The sequence below is a fragment of the Triturus cristatus genome, chromosome 3_2, assembly GCF_964204655.1.
Source record: "Triturus cristatus chromosome 3_2, aTriCri1.1, whole genome shotgun sequence".
NCBI lineage: Eukaryota > Metazoa > Chordata > Amphibia > Caudata > Salamandridae > Triturus > Triturus cristatus.
This window is the reverse complement of record NC_140584.1, coordinates 1223874226-1223896077: the sequence shown is the minus strand read 5'-3', so window position 1 is coordinate 1223896077 and position 21852 is coordinate 1223874226.

Genomic DNA, 21852 nt, shown 5'->3' with positions numbered 1-21852 from the left:
AATAAATAAAAATATTACTTAATTACAATTAAATTACTTCCCACCCTATTCCCCTATAAACCCACAACCCGCTACAGAATTTAAACGCAAAAATTATTTTAAATTAATTTATAATTCCTAATAATTTAAAATTAATTTCATATAATTAAATTACTTCCCACCCTAATCCCCTATAAACCCACAACCCGCTACAGAATTTAAACGCAAAAATTATTTAAAATTAATTTATAATTCCTAAAAATGTATAATTAATTTCATATAATTAAATTACTTCCCACCCTATTCCCCTATAAACCCACAACCCGCTACGGTACTAAAACACAAAAGTAACTTAAAAAAACCATTATTAACATATACAAATTGTATACATATATTTTAAAACCAGTAGAACACTTAACAAAAAATTATTAAAATACATATTAAATACACAATAAAATACATAGCAATATTATAAATATCGATATTAGTGACATCGATATTAGTAACATCGATATATTTCATATCGATATTACTAACTTCGATATTACTAACATCGATATAAAAAAATCGATATTAATTACCTTTACATTACATTTAAATATTTTATTGTTGATTAATAATCAATTGGTAATTAAATATGTTTAAATATTATTTATTGATATTTCTAATTAATATACTAATAAGTAATTATTAATTGGTAATTAATGTATGATAATTATTATTTGGGGTATAAAAAATATGTAATTGTTTAATATTTTTTAATTGGTAATTAATGTTCGCGAATTATTTTTTGGCATAAAAAATGTAATTGTTCAATATTTTTAATTGGTAATTAATATTCATTAATTATTATTTATTGGTATTTATTATTTATTTATTGCTAATTAATTATTTATTGGTGGTTATGTTTTTAATAAATATCTATTGGTATTTGTAAGTTAATTTTGAGTTATTTAATAATTAAATTAATAATTATTTTAAAGAATTATTTTATTTATAACTATGTTATTTTCTACTTCTAAGCTATCCAACACTTTTCCTACTGGAGTTAGAATAGTAATTTTTACCCCTTCGCTATCCAACACTTTCCCTACTGTTGCACTCTCTGGAGTTGGAATAGTAATTTTTACCCCTACGCTATCCAACACTTTCCCTACTGTTGCACTCTCTGGAGTTGGAATAGTAATTTTTACCCCTACGCTATCTAACACTTTCCCTACTGTTGCACTCTCTGGAGTTGGAATAGTAATTTTTACCGCTACGCTATCCAACACTTTCCCTACTGTTGCACTCTCTGGAGTTGGAATAGTAATTTTTACCCCTACGCTATCCAACACTTTCCCTACAGTTGCACTCTCTGGAATTGGAATAGTAATTTTTACCCTTACACTATCCAACACTTTCCCTACTGTTGCACTCTCTGGAGTTGGAATAGTAATTTTTACCCCTACGCTTTCCAACAGTTTCCCTACTGTTGCACTGTGTGGAGTGGGAATTGTAATTTTTACCCCTACGCTATCCAACACTTTCCCTACTGTTGCACTCTCTGGAGTGGGAATAGTAATTTTTACCTCTACGCTATCAAACACTTTCCTGACTGTTGCACTCTCTGGAGTTGGAATAGTAATTTTTACCCCTACGCTATCCAACACTTTCCCTACTGTTGAACTGTCTGGAGTGGGAATCGTAATTTTTACCCCTACGCTATCCAATACTTTCTGTACTGTTGCACTCTGTGGATTTGGTATAGTAATTTTAACTGTACGCTATCCAACACTTTCCCTACTGTTGCACTCTTTGTAGTTGGAATAGTTAATTTTACCCCTATGCTATCCAACACTTTCCTTACTGTTGCACTCCCTGTAGTCGGAATAGTAATTTATACTTCTACGTTATCCAACATTTTCCCTACTTTTACACTATCTGAAGTGGGTATAGTAATTTTTAGCCCTCCGCTATCCAACATTTTCATTTCTGTTGTTTTTTTGGGAGCTGGAGCAGTAGTTTTATTCTCTCTGCAATTTAATTTTTTTTGTATTATTTTAGCTAATGTAGTATATAAATAATTTTAACAATATTTAAATTAAATGGAATTTTTAAATTTGTTATACGTAATTATTTAATTTTTATTTATGTTATTGTTTTATGTGTGTAATGTTTTTGCAATTTTTAATATTTTCAAATAATTTATAATTTATTAAAATAATTGTTAAAACATTATTAAGTAAGTATATATTATATATTATATGTATATTTTTAATTAATTTTTTATTAAATTATATTTATTAATTATTAGTTTTTAACATTATGAAATATATTTAATTATGTTTATTTTATTTATAAGTATTATTATGTTTATTTTACATATATTTTGTAACTAAAAAAAAACGATATTTTTAAAAACGATATTTTTGACATCGTTTTTTTATTCTCGATATTTTTGTACTTACCATGTTGTAGATAGGATGTCGATATTCTTGACATCGATATTTTTGTTGCGATAGTTTTGTAGGTCGAATTTCTGACTTTCGAAATTTTGTCAGAGATCCAGCAGCGATGTTTGCCACGATCATTAAAACGCAATAAAAAGAGTTTTAAAAAAAATAAGATAGTTTGCAAAAGCTCATATTCAGTGGAAGTACCACAGATGTATCGCCCAGGTTAGTCTCCAACATGGCCGATGTCTGATAGGAAATAAGGAGAAGGTGGGAAGGAGGACAAGAGTAAGAGAAGGGATTGATGGAAGAAATTGTGGAATGAGATAGAGCAAAGAGATAGATAATAGTGCAAAAGAAGAAAGTGAATGTGTGAAAGTATATGGAGGGAAGAGAGCAGAAAGAAATCAGAGGAGAATATGACTGAGATAGCAAAGAAGAAAGGAGGAAGACATGGGAGATGGTAGAGTGAGTGATTTGTGAGCAAGAAGCACAACAATGATGAAAAGGCAGATTATACAGCATATTTTAACTATTCATTCTGCTCCCTTATTCACTAGTCGTGTGGACGTCACCTCTCTGTGGGGGGTACCTGTGATGGCAGTGGATACTACAGGAACCAATCTCCAACAAAACATTCTGGACACCAGTACCTTGACTCATGGGGGCCTGGGTTTGAATCCAGCTTGGCACTTTGATAGAAACTTCTGCAGTTCTGGGCAAATTCCTTCATCTCACTGTGCCTAATCCTTAAATCTGTGAGATGCTAGTGCAATCCTGTGTATTTCAAAGATTTAAGGCCCTATTTGAGATCATGCCTCATAATGTATAGTGCTCCAGGGCTAGCGACTTAGGTCCGTGCAATATAAATATCAACACATGCTTGTGATGATGTTGTGAACAGGTATTTCACTTATTCGGCTTTGTGAAGGCCCCTATTGTTTGAGCTCTTAGTGACCCATCCTCCTTTTGTGAAAGCCAGATATAATCCCATATAGGTGCCGATCACGATCTGGTAAAAAATGTCCCCGTGCGACTCGTATCGGGTCTTTTTACCGTACGAATCGTACAAGTGCCGTACGAACTGGCAATCACGATTCGCATGGTAAAAAGTCCATACGAACCGCACTGGGAATCATTCCCCACACGTCCTCGGGTCGGAAAATGTGTCCGACACGTCCTCGGACGATTTACCTTACAAACGTGAAAAGCCAAGTCCGACCGAGGAATCACGATCCATCCCATGCGTCCGAGCGTACAACCGTATGGAAAAAACACCGTCCGCGCCGAACTCCTATAGCAACCATGGAGACATGTGCCCGCATACGCGCCCAACACTCCCCCCAGCCCCCGTACGTCCGACACGTACCCCCCGTGTATGTATACCCCCACCCGTCTAGGTACACCCCAGTACGTTCAAGTCGTACCCCCACCCCAGTACGTGTCGTACCACCGTCTATGTACACCCCAGTACGTTCGAGCTCCACCCCCACCCCAGTACGTGTCATACCCCCGTGTACCTACACCACAGTACGTTCCAGTCGTACCCCCACCCCAGTACGTGTCAAACCACCGTCCATGTACACCCCAGTACGTTCCAGTCGTACCCCCACCCCAGTACGTGTCATACCCCCGTGTACCTACACCCCAGTACGTTCCAGTCGTACCTCCACCCCAGTACGTGTCGTACCACCGTGTACCCAGTACGTTCGAGTCCTACCCCCACCCCTGTACGTGTCGAACCACCGTGTATGTACATCCCAGTACATTCGAGCCCCACCCCAATACGTGTCATACCCCCGTGTACCTACACCCCAGTACGTTCGAGCCCCACCCCCACCCCAGTACGTGTCATACCCCCGTGTACCTACACCCCAGTACGTTTGAGCCCCACCCCCACCCCAGTACGTGTCATACCCCCCGTGTACCTACACCCCAGTACGTTCCAGTCGTACCCCCACCCCAGTACGTGTCAAACCACCGTCCATGTACACCCCAGTACGTTCCAGTCGTACCCCCACCCCAGTACGTGTCGTACCACTGTGAACCTACACCCCAGTACGTTCCAGTCGTACCCCCACCCCAGTACGTGTCGTACCACCGTGAACCTACACCCCAGTACGTTCGAGCCCCACCCCCACCCCAGTACGTGTCATACCCCCCGTGTACCTACACCCCAGTACGTTCCAGTCGTACCCCCACCCCAGTACGTGTCAAACCACCGTCCATGTACACCCCAGTACGTTCCAGTCGTACCCCCACCCCAGTACGTGTCATACCACCGTGAACCTACACCCCAGTACGTTCCAGTCGTACCCCCACCCCAGTACGTGTCGTACCACCGTGAACCTACACCCCAGTACGTTCGAGCCCCACCCCCACCCCAGTACGTGTCATACCCCCGTGTACCTACACCCCAGTACGTTCGAGCCCCACCCCCACCCCAGTACGTGTCATACCCCCCGTGTACCTACACCCCAGTACGTTTGAGCCCCACCCCCACCCCAGTACGTGTCATACCCCCCGTGTACCTACACCCCAGTATGTTCGAGCCCCACCCCCACCCCAGTACGTGTCATACCCCCCGTGTACCTACACCCCAGTACGTTCGAGCCCCACCCCCACCCCAGTACGTGTCATACCCCCCTTGTACCTACACCCCAGTACGTTCCAGTCGTACCCCCACCCCAGTACGTGTCAAACCACCGTCCATGTACACCCCAGTACATTCCAGTCGTACCCCCACCCCAGTACGTGTCGTACCACCGTGAACCTACACCCCAGTACGTTCCAGTCGTACCCCCACCCCAGTACGTGTCGTACCACCGTGAACCTACACCCCAGTACGTTCGAGCCCCACCCCCACCCCAGTACGTGTCATACCCCCCGTGTACCTACACCCCAGTACGTTCCAGTCGTACCCCCACCCCAGTACGTGTCAAACCACCGTCCATGTACACCCCAGTACGTTCCAGTCGTACCCCCACCCCAGTACGTGTCGTACCACCGTGAACCTACACCCCAGTACGTTCGAGCCCCACCCCCACCCCAGTACGTGTCATACCCCCCGTGTACCTACACCCCAGTACGTTCCAGTCGTACCCCCACCCCAGTACGTGTCATACCCCCCGTGTACCTACACCCCAGTACGTTCCAGTCGTACCTCCACCCCAGTACGTGTCGTACCACCGTGAACCTACACCCCAGTACGTTCCAGTCGTACCCCCACCCCAGTACGTGTCGTACCACCGTGTACCTACACCCCTGTACGTTCGAGCCCCACCCCCACCCCAGTACGTGTCATACCCCCCGTGTACCTACACCCCAGTACGTTCGAGACCCACCCCCACCCCAGTACGTGTCATACCCCCCGTGTACCTACACCCCAGTACATTCCAGTCGTACCCCCACCCCAGTACGTGTCGAACCACCGTGTATGTACATCCCAGTACGTTCGAGTCCTACCCCCAACACAACCTCCTAACTACGGAGCGCACCCCAGGCCCCAACATCACAACCGCATGTACGAGTCGTACCAAGCCACACACAAGGACAGCACCGTACAACCAAATGGCCCATGTACACACCGTACACACGCTCAAAACGCACGGACACAACCAGGACAAAACAAAACAACACAACAATACACCATTCGAATGGCACAAAGCCACTAAACATGGCCAAAAAACACCAAAACAACACCTTCACTGACCTGCAACTGCCAAAAACAAACAGAGGCCCAATACACCACCACTCCTTATAACCAACCCACCCACAATTCAAACACAGCCACACCCACCAATGGACCAATAAAAAGGGCCCACACACACAAACCATGAGCCTTTGCAACAGACCCACTGCTGCCAGACCCCACAGACAACCCACAGCACCAGACCTCAATCTTTACTACACCTTACACTTGCACACCTTCACACAACCACCTTCACAAACACACCCTCATCACATTCACACACACACGCACCTGCACAACCACACCCACACACCCACAACCATCCACACACCACCCCCACCATCCACACCCCCCCCACCATCCACACCCCTCATCATGCCCACTACCAAGAATCCAAAGTTCAGTAACCGAGAGTTGGAGGTTCTTGTTGATCAAATCCTCAGAGTCGAGCCACAGATCTTTGGAACATTGGTCAGAAACACCAGCCAGGCAGCAAAAACAGCCATGTGGCAGACCATCGTCGATGCTGTGAATGCTGTTGCGGACACCAGACGGACCAGGCAGGAATGCCAGAACAGGTGGTACGATCTGCGGAGGAGGGTCCGAGCCAAGAGGCAGGATGAACACGACCAGGCCAACGCCACCGGAGGAGGGCCCTCCCGCAGACCCGTACACTACCATCCCTGGGAGGAGAGGGTGATGGCCATACTGCCGGTGGAGGCAGTCGAAGGATTAGAAGGACTCCGAGACCCGGGTGAGTACACAAACAACGCACCTCACATGGGGGGAACGGCATCCACAACCAACATCACTAACAGGCACGCAACCACCACAAGCCATCGCATGACTCAACCACACTCCATGAGCACGCACATGCCACTGCTGCCACCATGCCCCATGCACCCAGCTGGACAATGTCAAGTCACAGGCCACAGAAGACAACAACACATGACACGGTAACCCGGATGGCGGGAGGCTGGGCCCAAAAAAGCACATAGTGCAACTCAGAAGCAGACAACAATTCACTCTACCCATATGGCCTAGGTCACAGCCAGACAAACAGTGTGTCCCAACACAGGAATGACTTGCCAGCAAATGGCGGACGCCTTGCATCAACACATGGGGGTGAAGGCACTGTTTTGCACATGACAGCAGCTAATGAACAGCCAACATTGTGAAAGAGTGGCAGCACACACCACCACAGCAGCAGCGCACAGACACACATCACACCCAATGGGTGCCTGGAGATCAGAAACAAACTCACATCAACAAGCCAAGGGCCACTCAAAGATCTGCTAACAGTGTGTGCCCAGGAAGCTGGGCCGAGGTGACAGAGGGTGACACACGGAGGGAGGGAGAGGGGGACAGAGAGGGAGGGAGAGGGGGACAGAGATGGAGGGAGAGGGGGACAGAGAGGGAGGTAGAGGGGGACAGAGATGGAGGGAGAGGGGGACAGAGAGGGAGGGAGAGGGGGACAGAGAGGGAGGGAGAGGGGGACAGAGAGGGAGGTAGAGGGGGACAGAGATGGAGGGAGAGGGGGACAGAGAGGGAGGGAGAGGGGGACAGAGAGGGAGGGAGAGGGGGACAGAGAGGGAGGTAGAGGGGGACAGAGAGGGAGGGAGAGGGGGACAGAGAGGGAGGGAGAGGGGGACAGAGAGGGAGGTAGAGGGGGACAGAGATGGAGGGAGAGGGGGACAGAGAGGGAGGGAGAGGGGGACAGAGAGGGAGGGAGACGGACAGAGGGAGGAGGCTGACACACGGAGGGAGGGAGAGGGGGACACAGAGGGAGCGAGACACAGGGAGAGCTAATCAGCCGTGTTGCGTGTGTGAATGTCTGCTCGTCAGCAGGTAGACTGCGTGCATGTAGACAAGGGTGGCCAGTGCCAGAACCCCCCCTCTTCACCATGGCAAAACACAGGGCCATGTCACAACCTGTACACGGGAACAAGGACAGCTACCTGGATCATATAAGTGTGTGGATCCCCTCCATGTGCGCATGTACAGTGCTACACGGAAGGCGCCAATGCATGGCTCGCCACACCTGCCCACTCCACTGCTGACTGCAGTCACACTTGACGCAGCAAGTAAGACTGTGCCACACATAGTTAAAGGGGCCAAAGTGGTGCCCAAGGGACACACCCATGCACAAGTGCACTGTGAGTGGAATGCAAGACAGATCCTAATTCCAAGAGGAAATGTGCCAACTTTGAAACGGATGAAACATGGATGTTGCATGGACCAAAATTAACATTGTCTCTCTCACACACAGGTCAACGTCGTGGTGCACCCCCCAATACTGGGGGGGAACACTCACAGGACCCGGATCTGCAGGAGCCCGATCCCACCGGCAGCGACCACTCTCACCACTCTGCGGACGACCCCGACCGACCTGGCCCCTCTGGTGTCCAACCACCTGCAGCACCTGCGTCAGGTACAACTGTGCCAACCACCACCCCCACTCCTGCCACATCCCAGGAGACACCCAGGATCCCTGCCCCAACACCACAATGCAGCCAGGCTCGCCAGGAGGGACACGGTGTCCCGGGCACCCAGGAGGAGGCAGCCGACAACGCCAATGCCACCCCTCAGGGGTCCCGGAGACCCCATGTGCCCACAAGTGCAGGCCAGGCGCAAGTGGGCAGCGGTGGTGGGAGTGGAGGACGGCGGAGGCGCGAGCCTGACCAGTTGGCTGGGGATCCGGTATTTTCACATGTCCGTAACATCCTGGACTCATACCGGCAGGACACCACGGGCATGGCCCAGGTTGTGTCCGTCCTCGAGGGGATCAAGGCCCAGCAGGCCCAGCAACATGCGGAGCTAATTGCCTGTCTACTCGTACACCAACGGAGGATGGAGGACAGACAGGCTGAGCAAGTGACGGCATTCCAGGGGATTCACGCTATACTCCGTTGGATGGCCGACACCATGGCCGACCCTCCCTGTGCCAGAAGGCGGAGAACATCACCACCCACAGGGAGGGATCAGGAGGAGGAGGAGGAAACATCCGACGGAGCATCCCAGACGTCGTCACGGCCTGCTGGTGAGGTTCCCCGCAGGAGGCGGGGTCGTCCACGGAAAGGACCGTGAGGGTGGCTGCTACATCACCATCTCCCAGGACACCTGGCCTGGCACCTGGCCCACTGGAGCAACAGCATCACAGCATCAAGAGACATTCTCTGCCACATGGCCCTGCTGGTCACTGGCTGACCAATGTTGACAAAGACTGTGGCATGGACTCTGAGGATTTCCAATGGCAAGGACACCAACTCCCCTACTGAACTTTGGATTCCCTAATCCCGGAAAGGCCCTCACTTTGTCCCCCCCCCCCCCCCCCAATAATAAATCACACTATGAAGAGTAGATGCCTGCTGGTAGCATTATTACCTAACATGTGTCTTGTAAAGTCTAAACATACCTGAGTCATCTTTTCTCTTCAACCATCCACACCCTGGGGCCTGAGTCTGGCACAGGACACATGGGTCACAGTTTATTAGGCAAGACAGACATGGAGCACCATACACACCCGTGATGGGCACAACCAGCTGAGGGGGTGGCCGAACAACCGTGCTGACACACACATTGAGTACACCAACAGTCATGCGCAGAGGTCAGGGATCCAGTCCAGTGTCCTGGTTGGCACCCAGGTATGTGTAGACAGGTGGCAGAACCATGTCCTGCAAGCTTGAGTCTGGTGGATGCAGAGAATGGGGGCCTGTCCAACGTTGGATGCATGGGGATGGCACATGTCACAATACCCACGCAGTCATGGACATCATGCCCAATACACAGTCTCAGCCCACACACAGAGCTTGCATATTGCCACTCGACACATTGACACATAGCCACAATCAGGGAATACCATGCCAGACATGCAGGATGCACCGTGCCAACACACCAGCATTGACTGAGAAGAGGCACCTTGGAGGCATAGGGACGCCTTTATTAGTCATGTATTCGGGTTTGCAGAGGCAACTCGAAGTACACATGAACACATCATGTGGAGTGACATGTGGGTCCAACACTGGCACCCCCCTTCTGCAGCACAAATGCGTGATAGCCATGGTACTGGCACACAAGCGTCGGCTAACAGCTAAATACCCACAGCTGCACACGGAGAGCCTGCCATACACCATAGATCCGCTGATGTGGAAGTCCCACACCATGTCAAGCCAATGCTAACCGTATGTGTCCGAGGGCAGTGTCACACACATTGATGCCATCATCACAATCCACTATCCCATCACTGATGACTGTCAACCAGGCAGCCCATCTATTCAGGTGTACACAGCTGCATGTCGTGTCCCATGGGGATGCAACATGGCTGCAGAGGAACCAAACCCCGACAGGGGCAGTGTGCACACATCGTGAACAACTGCCACACCCAATACACCCCAGATGCATCCCTTACCCCATGGAGACTTCCAAACGTGTCCGTGCCTGTAACGCTGACTCAGCCCACGATGTCATGTCCATGAGGAATAGCAGTGCCACAACAATGCAACCAGCAAACGGCATGCGCAGGTACCTGGGGAAGAGAGACACACAAGAAGTCAGCCACAAAAAGCACAGCCACTTGCATGTGCATTTACTCGACACATGTATGGATGACAACATGCTAGGTCACAATTATGACTGGGGAAATACTACCATCACTGCCACCATCACTCCAGTGACACACCCACACACACCTCTGACCCACGTGCCATACATGCAGGTGGAGACACACATCACAACGCATGCCACACGGGGACCAATGCGTGCACACTCAGACACTGGTACTCACCACTAAGCAAAGAAGTCGCGTATGAGCCGAGTCCGGATGTCCTCTTGCGGCTCCACATCCTCCACATCACTAGCCCCATTGCCAAGCCCTTCGTCCTCCACGGGTGGATGGTCCTCGTCATGTTGATTCAGGATGAGTGGCACAGCTCTTTCAACTGCCATGTTGTGCAGCATGCAGCAGACCATGAAGATCTTGCAGACCTTCGCCGGGGCATAAGGGAGTGCACCGCCGGTCTTGTGGAGGCACCGGAATCGGCTCTTCAGCATGCCAAACGTCCTCTCTATCACTCGCCTTGTCCGGCCATGGGCGGTGTTATAGCGGAGCTGGGCCGGCGTGATGGGGTTGCGGAGAGGTGTCAGCAGCCAAGGCATGTTGGGATAGCCAGCGTCCCCTACATGGGAAGCACATGGACATCGTTAGAACTGGTGAAGCGGTCGTGCTGGTCGGCTATACAGAATACAGGACAGACAGACTGTACCCACCAACAACACATGCCCGTTCGTTGCGCAGCTGCATCATCATATCAGGCATCCCGCTACGCCTCATGATGTAGGCATCATGTGCTGATCCTGGGAAACGAGCACAGACATGTGAAATCACCATATTGGACAGACACACCACAAGGGCATTGATGGAGTGGTAGTGCTTCCGATTGCTGTACGCCACCTCCCGTGCATGTGGTGGTACCAAACCTACATGTGTCCCATCTATGGACCCAATGACATGGGGCATCCCTCCCAGGGCATAGAATCCACGCTTGACCTCAGTCATCTGTTCAGGGGTTGGGAACTTGATGAAGTCATCCAGGTGAATCAACATGGCCTCCAAGAAATCATGCAGCACACCGCTGAACATGCTCTGGGACATGCCACCAACATGAGCTATGGTATTTTGGAAGGTACCCGTGGCAAGAAAATGTAGGGCAGCCATTACCTTCAGCTGGGGTGTCAGTGCCGTAGGATACCTGTGCTGCGGTTGCAGGTGTGGTGCCAGTCTCGCCGTCAGCTCCAGGATCAACGGTTGGGTGAAGCGGTAGAGCCGGATCCTGTCATTCTCCTGCATGGCAGCCAAGTCTGGAATTCTTCGGGCAAGAGGCGGCGCTCTGCAGTAATTTGGAAGTGACAAGGAAGAGTGAGTGCACTACGACAACAACTCATGTCTACTGAGCACATGTAAATCTGGCAATACACACATGCTACATAGGGAGTGAGGTATGTGCTACATGCCCAGGACACGTATGGATGCAAGGTGACACTCCTTCCAAGACCCAGCTACACACGGAGATAGAGAACCTCCCCATGCCACGCCATGGGAATAGCTGTGTCCCAGTGCAAGTGAACAGCCCGACGGAAGACAGGAGTGACATACACCCACACATCAGCAGAAGTGGGATGCCGATTGCAGAGACTGGTTGCGGAACACCGGAGCCACAGGTCACATGACATTACACTAGGCCTGCCCACACACCTTGCCATGAAGGTGCACATGTCATGACTCACCACACATTCCTTGTGAGGATGCTGACATGGCCTTGTCACGCTACTCCGTGTCCCATGCATACATGTGCACCTCACATCCGATAACACATGTGGCATGGTGTGCGGGACAGTGTGCAATGACAATCTACACACAGACACATGTTGGTTGCTGCAACGGCTGCAGCTTTTGAGGGTGCTACAACATCAACCTGATGGAAATCCCGGACACATGAATGACATAGTCACATTGTGCACTGTGGGTAGTGACAAGTCATGTGTCATGACCCCTGTACCGGGCATCATGGGACACTTCCGTGTGTTGGTGTCCGTGCCATGCCAGTGACGCTCACCCCAAGTGCGCAGTCCGACATGCACACATGTCAAAGGAGTCAAGGGCATGCCTGGCACACATTGCACCGTCACACAGTACACCTATACACATCTCATCATACATCTGGTGCCTTCTCCACTCAGGAGGCATGTTCCACATCACAGCCTGTCACACCTGTGCCCCACACATGTAGTAATGCACAGACGATGCCTTGATGTCCATTCCTGGACAAGTATGTCCATCCATGGACAAGTATGTCCATCCATGGACAAGTATGTCCGCCCTATTCCTACCTGTGTGTCGCCTATCACCACTGTGATGTGTAAAAACCGCCGTACTGCTGCTAAGAGGGCCTGTGTATGTTCCCAAATCACTGTGGGAGTGCTGCAGTATGTGTACCCATCGTGATGGCGAGCGTACAGGCATTTGTACGGTCCGTATCACTACGAGTACGCATACGCGTGCAGACCCATAGTGATAGTGAGCGTAGATGCGTGTGTACGGTCCGTACCACTACGAGTACGCATACGCGTGCTGACCCATAGTGATAGTGAGCGTAGATGCGTGTGTACGGTCCGTACCACTACGGGTACGCATACGCGTGCAGATCCATAGTGATAGTGAGCGTAGATGCGTGTGTACGGTCCGTACCACTACGGGTACGCATACGCGTGCAGACCCATAGTGATAGGGCCGTACACACGCATCTACGCTCACTATCACTATGGGTCAGCACGCGTATGCATACTCGTAGTGGTACGGACCATACACACGCATCTACGCTCACTATCACTATGGGTCTGCACGTGTATGCGTACCCGTAGTGGTACGGACCGTACACACGCATCTACGCTCACTATCACTATGGGTCTGCACGCGTATGCGTACCCGTAGTGGTACGGACCGTACACACGCATCTACGCTCACTATCACTATGGGTCAGCACGCGTATGCGTACTCGTAGTGGTACGGACCGTACACACGCATCTACGCTCACTATCACTATGGGTATGCACGCGTATGCGTACCCGTAGTGGTACGGACCGTACACATGCATCTACGCTCACTATCACTATGGGTCTGCACGCGTATGCGTACCCGTAGTGGTACGGACCGTACACACGCATCTACGCTCACTATCACTATGGGTCTGCACGCGTATGCGTACCCGTAGTGGTACGGACCGTACACACGCATCTACGCTCACTATCACTATGGGTCTGCACGCGTATGCGTACTCGTAGTGATAGTGAGCGTACATGCGAGTGTACGGCCCGTACCACTACTTGTACGCATACGCGTGCAGACCCATAGTGATAGTGAACGTAGGCATGCATGTACGGGCCGTTGCCATGCATTTGGGGTGCCCTAGGGCCCCGAAACGCACCGTACCTGTGTGTGATGCTCCAAATTACATAGGGGACAAGTATTAAGGCCTACATGCATGCTGGTTGTCATGGAGACCAAGTTCAAATTTCGAAATTGTTCTGGAAGGTGCACAGCAGAAGTCAGTTGGAATTATTCTACTTTGTTGCAATGTGTTTGTGGGGCTGACATCATGCAGGAGAATGAAACCGATAGAGAACCCACAGACTGCTAGGTTTGAAGGGATTGGTGGAAACATAGGATGCAAATGTGAGTGACCAATCACTCTGTACTCCTGTGCATGAGACTGGGCAGAGGGCACATATAAGGCAGCCAGGTCCCATGAGGGAGTACTTGCCTGCACATCTTTGCATTCGTCGACCCAGCTGCTGCTACTGATTCCCTGGAACCATGTCAAGGGCTGTGGAGAGGACACAGCCATTCACCCTGGAGGAGAACATGGCTCTGCTGGATGTGATCCTCCCACAGTACTCCATGCTGTATGGGCGACCAGGGTATCAGGTGAGTGCATAGGCCACTGCCACAGACTGTCCCTATGTTGTGACTGTGACTTCTGCCATTGTGTCCAGGTGTAACACACATGCCATGTACTGTCGGGGGGGCCCCAGGGGGGGGGTGCCTGATGTCTCCCAGCAGTGCCCTGAGACAGGAGGGGTGGGGGCCTATTACTCACAGCAGTGCCCTGAGACAGGAGGGGTGGGTGTGGAGTACTCCCAGCAGTGGCCTGAGCCAGGAGGGGTGTGTGCAGAGTCCTCCCAGCAGTGCCCTGAGACAGGAGGGGTGGGTGTGGAGTCCTCCCAGCAGTGCCCTGAGCCAGGAGGGGTGTGTGCAGAGTCCTCACAGCAGTGCCCTGAGACAGGAGGGGTGGGGGCCTATCACTCACAGCAGTGCCCTGAGCCAGGAGGGGTGTGTGCAGAGTCCTCCCAGCAGTGCCCTGAGACAGGAGGGGTGGGGGCCTATCACTCACAGCAGTGCCCTGAGCCAGGAGGGGTGTGTGCAGAGTCCTCCCAGCAGTGCCCTGAGACAGGAGGGGTGGGGGCCTATCACTCACAGCAGTGCCCTGAGACAGGAGGGGTGGGGGCCTATCACTCACAGCAGTGCCCTGAGACAGGAGGGGTGGGTGTGATGCACAGTGTGAGCCTTGATCATTGATTGTGACATTGCCATCATTCCACCTGTGTACCCACTGTGGCACGTACTGCTTTTTCCCTCACCAGGGGATGATGTCCCTATGACAAAGGTGCAATGCGTTGGCTGCATGACATGCCTTGTTGTAACCAGCTAATTTGTACCCATATGTCTCTCTGTGACATGTGGCTGGTGTATTGATGTGGTGTCACTTGTTCCTCCTCACAGGTAGGCGCCACTGCCAAAGAGCAGATCTGGCTGACTGCCGTCAGTGCCGTGAGGGGTGTGGATGGTCGGAGGCGGAGCCTGCCCCAGGTGAGGAAACGCTGGCAGGATATCCGGTGCTGGACGCGGAGGATTGCACGGCTCCTACTGGGGGACTCACCTGAGAGCCACAAGAACCGCGGCCGCCGCCGTCTGAGCCACCTCCACAGGCGTGTGCTGCCGGTGGTCTTTCCAGACCTGGAGAGGCGCTTACAGGCGATGCAGCAGCCGGAAGGGGGTAGGTACATGTGTGTTTGTTGTGTGTCACCGGCATTTGTAAGGGCACAGTAGCATGAATTCACTGGCAGGGTTTAAAGGTGCTGTGCAGATCCTGTTTGCCCCAGTATAGCGCTGCGCCCCTGCCACCCTTCCCTTCCTTGCAATGTGTTCCCTGGTCTGTGTGTAGTCACTCCTTCACAAGGTAATGTAGGCTGGCGCTTTGTCCACGAGAACAATGACTGTAGCATCATGTGTGGGGGTGGTGTGTAACAGGTTGTGGGACCTTGCCTGTGCACTGTCAAGTTCACTGCATGTGGGTTCCATGTCAGTTGGCACTGATGCTGACTCCAGACATGGGAGTTGGTCTCTCATGTGTCATGCCTTACAGCGCGCATGTCCTATGTAGTGGCCTGTGACATGATGTGCATGAGTGTGCGATACACATAGTGCAGGGATGGTGACGTGTGTTGCAGTCATTACCATTCAGTAGCATGTAGTTGCGTGCCCACTACTGTCCCCTGGGGCACCTTTTCCTCAGTGGTGTATGTGTCATCATAAACGTGGACAATCTCAGTGTCTACAGCGTAGGTTGTGCTCTGTGCCATTGTCCCCTGACACCATGTATATAGACGTGCTATTTTGTACAGGTGTCCACTGTGCAGCCTGACCTGATTGTCCTTCTTCATACTCACAGTTGCCAGTGCCTGTGTGTCTTGTTATACTCATCTGAGGATGGGCACTGGTACCTCATTATTTGTACAGGCGCACCTTGGCTGTTTGGCGTCCAATCTTGCTTTTTGCCTGCCCCTGTGTGTATCACCCAGACTATGAGATGTTGGTGCCACCTGTGTCTCAACCATTTGCCTCGTGTAGGGTCTTGTTGGGGCGGGCAATGCCTATGTGTCAAATCCTGATTTCTACTTGCTGGGTCTGGGCAGTGTGTGATGTTTCTGGACACACACGCAATGTGCAGTGACCGAGTCACGTTGGGCATGTTTTCAGCATTACCTATGCAGCATGTGTCTCAAGTTCATGGATATGGTCCCTGGTCATCGGTATTTTCGCCAACGCTGTGTGGTGCAGATGCAGTGCTGGATTGTCCCCAGGGCCTGGGTGCTATGTCAGACTCCGTTTCCTGTGTTTAGCTATTGTCTCATGCTCTCCATGGTATTTCAGTGGCATGGTGGCTCAACCAACTGTGTGTTTCATGCCCTACATCGGTACCTTGTTTAGTAGATGTTAGGGATCTTCCTTTTCAGGCTATGCAGTGTTACCTATGTCGATTGGACTCATGTGACTGATGTGTACAGCTGTCTGATTAATTTCTGTCTCTCCACCCTGCCCACAGCATCGTCGGGGGACACAGAGGGAGACATGGACACAGGCAAGGCGGAGGGACCGAGCACCAGTGCCAGCCGTGACATCGGGGCTGGCACATCGAGTGGGACAGAGGTGGAGGATAGTGCGGCCGAGGACCTGTCGACTGGCACGTCAGAATACGAAGCTGACAGGTCCGAGGAGGATGTCTCCGAGTGGGCGGTGGCTGCACCAGCAGCTGACAGCGGAACAACACCTCGCACCGCCCCCTCAGTTCCCACCAGCTGCCTCCCACTTGCTCGTGTCCCTTCCCAGCGTGCCCGGTCACAGCATGTCTCCTTCCTGCCAGGCACCGCACCCCCTGCCCCTGTCTCCACTGCTGCCGCCAATGCAGAGTCTGTGGACATCCAGCGGCAACTGCAGGTTGGTCAGGCTGCGATCCTTAATGTCCTCCATGCCCACGGCAAAACCCTCACCAACATCGAGGCTTTCTTGGAGGGCATTCATTCATCGCAGGCTGACCAACGCAACTTGCTGAGGTCCATAGACTCCACACTGACTGCAGCAGTGGGTCTCCTGCAGCGCGACCTCCCCCCACCTACCCCTGCCCCATCCACACTTCCCACTCCCATGCCTGTCCCACGTACACCCAGACGTCGGCATGCACCCACATCAACGGACACGGGCACCACACCAGCAGGGAAGGTCCACCGCACTCCTCCTGACACGCACACATAGGGTGAGGTAGGCACACCCACTGGGTCGGGGGGCAAACGTGTGACACGCAGCCATAGTGGGAGTCCGCATTCCACCCAGTCCACTCCCTCCAAATCCCCTCCCCTCAGCTCTCCTGGCCACATCTCCCCCAAGGACTCCTTCATGGCCGCTCTGTCCCTGAGCCCCACAGTTACACCACCACGCAAGCGGTCAAGGAGGTCCCCGGTCAGGGTGGTTGAGTCTCCCCCCCTGTCTCCACCCTCCCCCGGTGGCGCTGCGACCCATCCCTCTGACCCCCCCCTGTCAGGACTGTTGCAGGTGAAGCGGGTTTTCCGAGACTCAACTTACACCCGAGGGTTCAGGCAGGGAAGCGAAGACAGGTTTCAGTTAGATCGCTCACTGCCTTCATACGATCCCTTAGCGCTTAGGTATTAGGTTCTTTCCCCCCTCCCAAGATGGCCGCTGGTAGGTTCCTTTGACCTCAACTATTGCAGCGGTATAGTCTTTTTCCGAGTTGAAGTGCGCGAGCGCGTCCTCAGCTCGACGCACTTCAACCGTCAAACTTTGAGGTGACAAGTCGGAGTTTTCTAGAGCTCCGTGTTTCCTCAGGAAAACTGCTGTTTAGTTTGGGTTAGTCATTTACGGAAGAGAGCCTCGCTCTTCACTTAGACTCCGTTCCAGTCCTTGTACTTTTGGGGTCCAACCTTCACCTTTTCCTCGCCACTCTCCTCAGAAGTCTGTTCCAGTTCCAGAGACATCAGGTGGTGAGGAAAGTCAACCCCTCTCGTTTCTTCAGTGCCTCAACGAAGAGGAGTAAGGTAGAAACCGATTTGGAACTTGCTCCACAAAGAAGTAAGTGCTGCAAATCTTTCCCAGTAATCTCGTTAAAGACTGAACTTCCGCTGTAAGCCTTCAGAGACAATTGCTTGAAAGAAATAAAGAGAAAGAAGAATGAGTTAAACTTCAGTGGTGAAGTAATAGCGAAAGAGGTAGTGACTCGCTATTGCAAGGCGATACCTAGAGTAGAATTTATGACAGAAGAAGAACTTGAGAGAGAGAAGACTTCAGAGTAGACTAAGGATTACATGAGACTTCGCTACAGTTGCAACTGTGCATATATAATATATATATATATACATATATGTAGCACTACCCAACGACATTCCTCAGTACAGCTCTAAAGGTTGAAGAAAGAATTGTCAGCATATGTCTGGTGAACTTAATGAAAATATATGTAACCTTCTGGGTGGAATCCAGGTAACGAAGGAACTATTGGGGTGGTAGAGGGATTCCCCGGAAGACTAGGATTACATGTGTTTCTATTTGCAGGAGCGAACTCATCTTCAACTCCACATCACACCCATTAGAAGGTATCTACTAAGTGAGAACAGAGAGCGGCAACCACTGTGTCAGGACAGGTATAGTTGGGTAAAACAAGGGTCATATGAGCGTAGAGAGTATAGAATTGTTGTTGAGTAATTCTTGTTACAGGAATTCGGAAGAAGAAAATCCCGAGTCCAGTCCAGGAAGAAGACGCAGTGTTGTCTCTCTTTTCTGTCCAATTCCCCTTTCCCCCTCACTGCTGCTCGCGAGCCTTCGAGCTCGTGGTAGCGGAGTGGGGGAGTGGAGATCAAGCATCGGCTCCTGTGGAAAAGGCACAAGATACGCAGAACTTGACAGATTGAAGTGCCCGCTAATTATTTCCACCCGAGCACGATGGCTGAGGGAATTGATGTAAAGGCCCTAGCTACGGTGTTAGATAGCATCCAGAAACAGCTCAGTGATACCTTGGAAGATAACAAGTCCCTTAGAGATGAGGTTAGGAAGTCTGCCCAAGAAGCTAGCTATTTGTGCCAGCGTTTTGATGAGTTTTCTGGGGGTCCTCATTCCTCAGTAAAGGAAGATAAGCCTACCTCTTTTGCTCCTGCCCCGTCAGCTGCAGAACTAACTACACAGGTCATTCATGCAATCTCCCCAACGATTCCATTGGCAGCTCCTGAAAGATTTAGTGGGGATCCACATAAGGCCCAAATTTTTCTCACACAATGTTCATTACACTACTTATGTAGGCCTATCATTTTCAAGGAAGACCAGTCTAAGGTGGCGTTCATGCTGTCGTACCTGAGTGGAGATGCAGCTGCCTGGTCCATGCCTTTGGTGAACAATAACGATCCCATTCTGTATGATTTTGAAGGATTCAAGAGAGAATTTTTGCGGATATTTGACAGAAGATCCATCTCCCAGTCCACGGACAATGAGTTGTTAGACCTAAAGCAGGGGAATCGCGAATTAGTGGCATATTTAGCCCAATTCAACAAACTGATTGTGGAGACAAGTTGGCCAGAGGCAAAACGAGCTGCAATTTTCTATCGTGGTCTGAAGGATGAACTTAAGGATGGCCTATCACAGATCCCAAGGCGTCCCACGGAAGTGTCTGAATTAATTGACTTAGTACTACAGATTGACCAGCGACAAAGTGAACGAAAGAATGAGAGACGCAAGGAATTTAGGAGCATCCCGCCTCGATTTGACAGAATAAGATCGGAAGGATCTCGGCAAAAGGAAGCAGCGTCAGAGGATGAGCCAATGCAAATTGGTTCTGTAAGAGGGCCTCTGACGAAGGAAGAACGGGAGAAGAGACGTGTGGGCAAGCTGTGTATGTACTGTGGGAACTCTGGTCACTTTGTGCGGGAATGTACTAAGAAGCCCAAGAGCAACTTTGGGGTAAAAGATCGGCTCCACCAGTAGAAGGGGTTGCCCTGGTGGAAGCGAAGGAACAGTCAACTCCAGAACCAAAACTCGTGGCTAATACCCTGCAATCGTCGGCGCCACATTTGATTCTATCTGTTCAAATAAGATTTGGAGGTCGAATCAAGGATGGAATTTCTGTCATGATTGACTCTGGGGCTACAGGAAATTTTTGCGACATTGGATTTGCTAAGACACTGGGAATTGCCTTTGTGAAGAAGGAAAGGCCTGAGCCGGTCCGCGCAGTGGACGGGACGAGCCTGTCCTCGGGACCAATAGTTTTCGATTCTGAGGAAATCCAATTGTTCGGACCAGGACAACATCGTAGTTCATTGCAATTTAGTTTGATCGACGCACCACAATTTCAGCTGATCTTAGGTCTGCCTTGGCTCACTGAGCATAATCCGTTAATTAACTGGGCCAGACGATCGATTTGCATGAACTCGGAGTATTGTCTACATCATTGTTTTCGTGAGGATCCTGATCCACCAGAAGCTTCACAGTCCCAATACTTAGCAAGCTTCCCTAAGACAATTTGTGCTTTAGACACTCAAGAAATTCCTCAAGAATACGAAGATCTTGCCTCGGTGTTCGATGAGGGAGAAGCAGAACGTTTACCTCCTCATCGAGAGTATGACTGTCGAATTGAGTTGGAGCCGGGAGCCTCCCTCCCTTGTAGTCGAATTTATGCGCTGTCTGAAGCGGAAAATGTCCATCTCAAGGAATATCTGAACAGATACTTGGCTAACGGGTTTATACGACCCTCCCAGTCACCTGTCTCGTCTCCACTCTTTTTTATTCCCAAGAAAGATGGTCAATTAAGAACTTGCATCGACTACCGCGCCCTTAACTTGGTCACCAAGAAGAATCGTTATCCTCTACCTTTGATTTCGGAGCTGTTGGACCAGGTAAAGGGAGCGAAGATTTATTCCAAGTTGGATTTGAGAGGAGCTTACCATTTGGTACGCATGGCTGAAGGCGAAGAATGGAAGACTGCCTTTCGTACCCGTTTTGGTTTGTTCGAGTACCAAGTCATGCCATTTGGCTTATGCAATGCTCCGGCAGCTTTCCAGCACTTGGTAAACGACGTTCTGCGTGAATGTTTAGATCGTTTCGCAGTGGTTTACATAGATGACATCCTCATATTCTAAGCCAGCGAGGAAGAACATGTCCAGCATGTTAGATCCATTTTGAAGAAATTGCTTGAAAATCAACTTTTTGTCAAGCTGGAGAAGTGTGTTTTTCATACGTCACGAGTGGAGTTTCTGGGATTCGTTTTGTCATCAGAGGGAGTCTCGATGGATGAATCCAAGGTGCGAGCAATTAAGGAGTGGCCCTCTCCGCGTTCAGTAAAGGAAGTACAGAGTTTCCTTGGC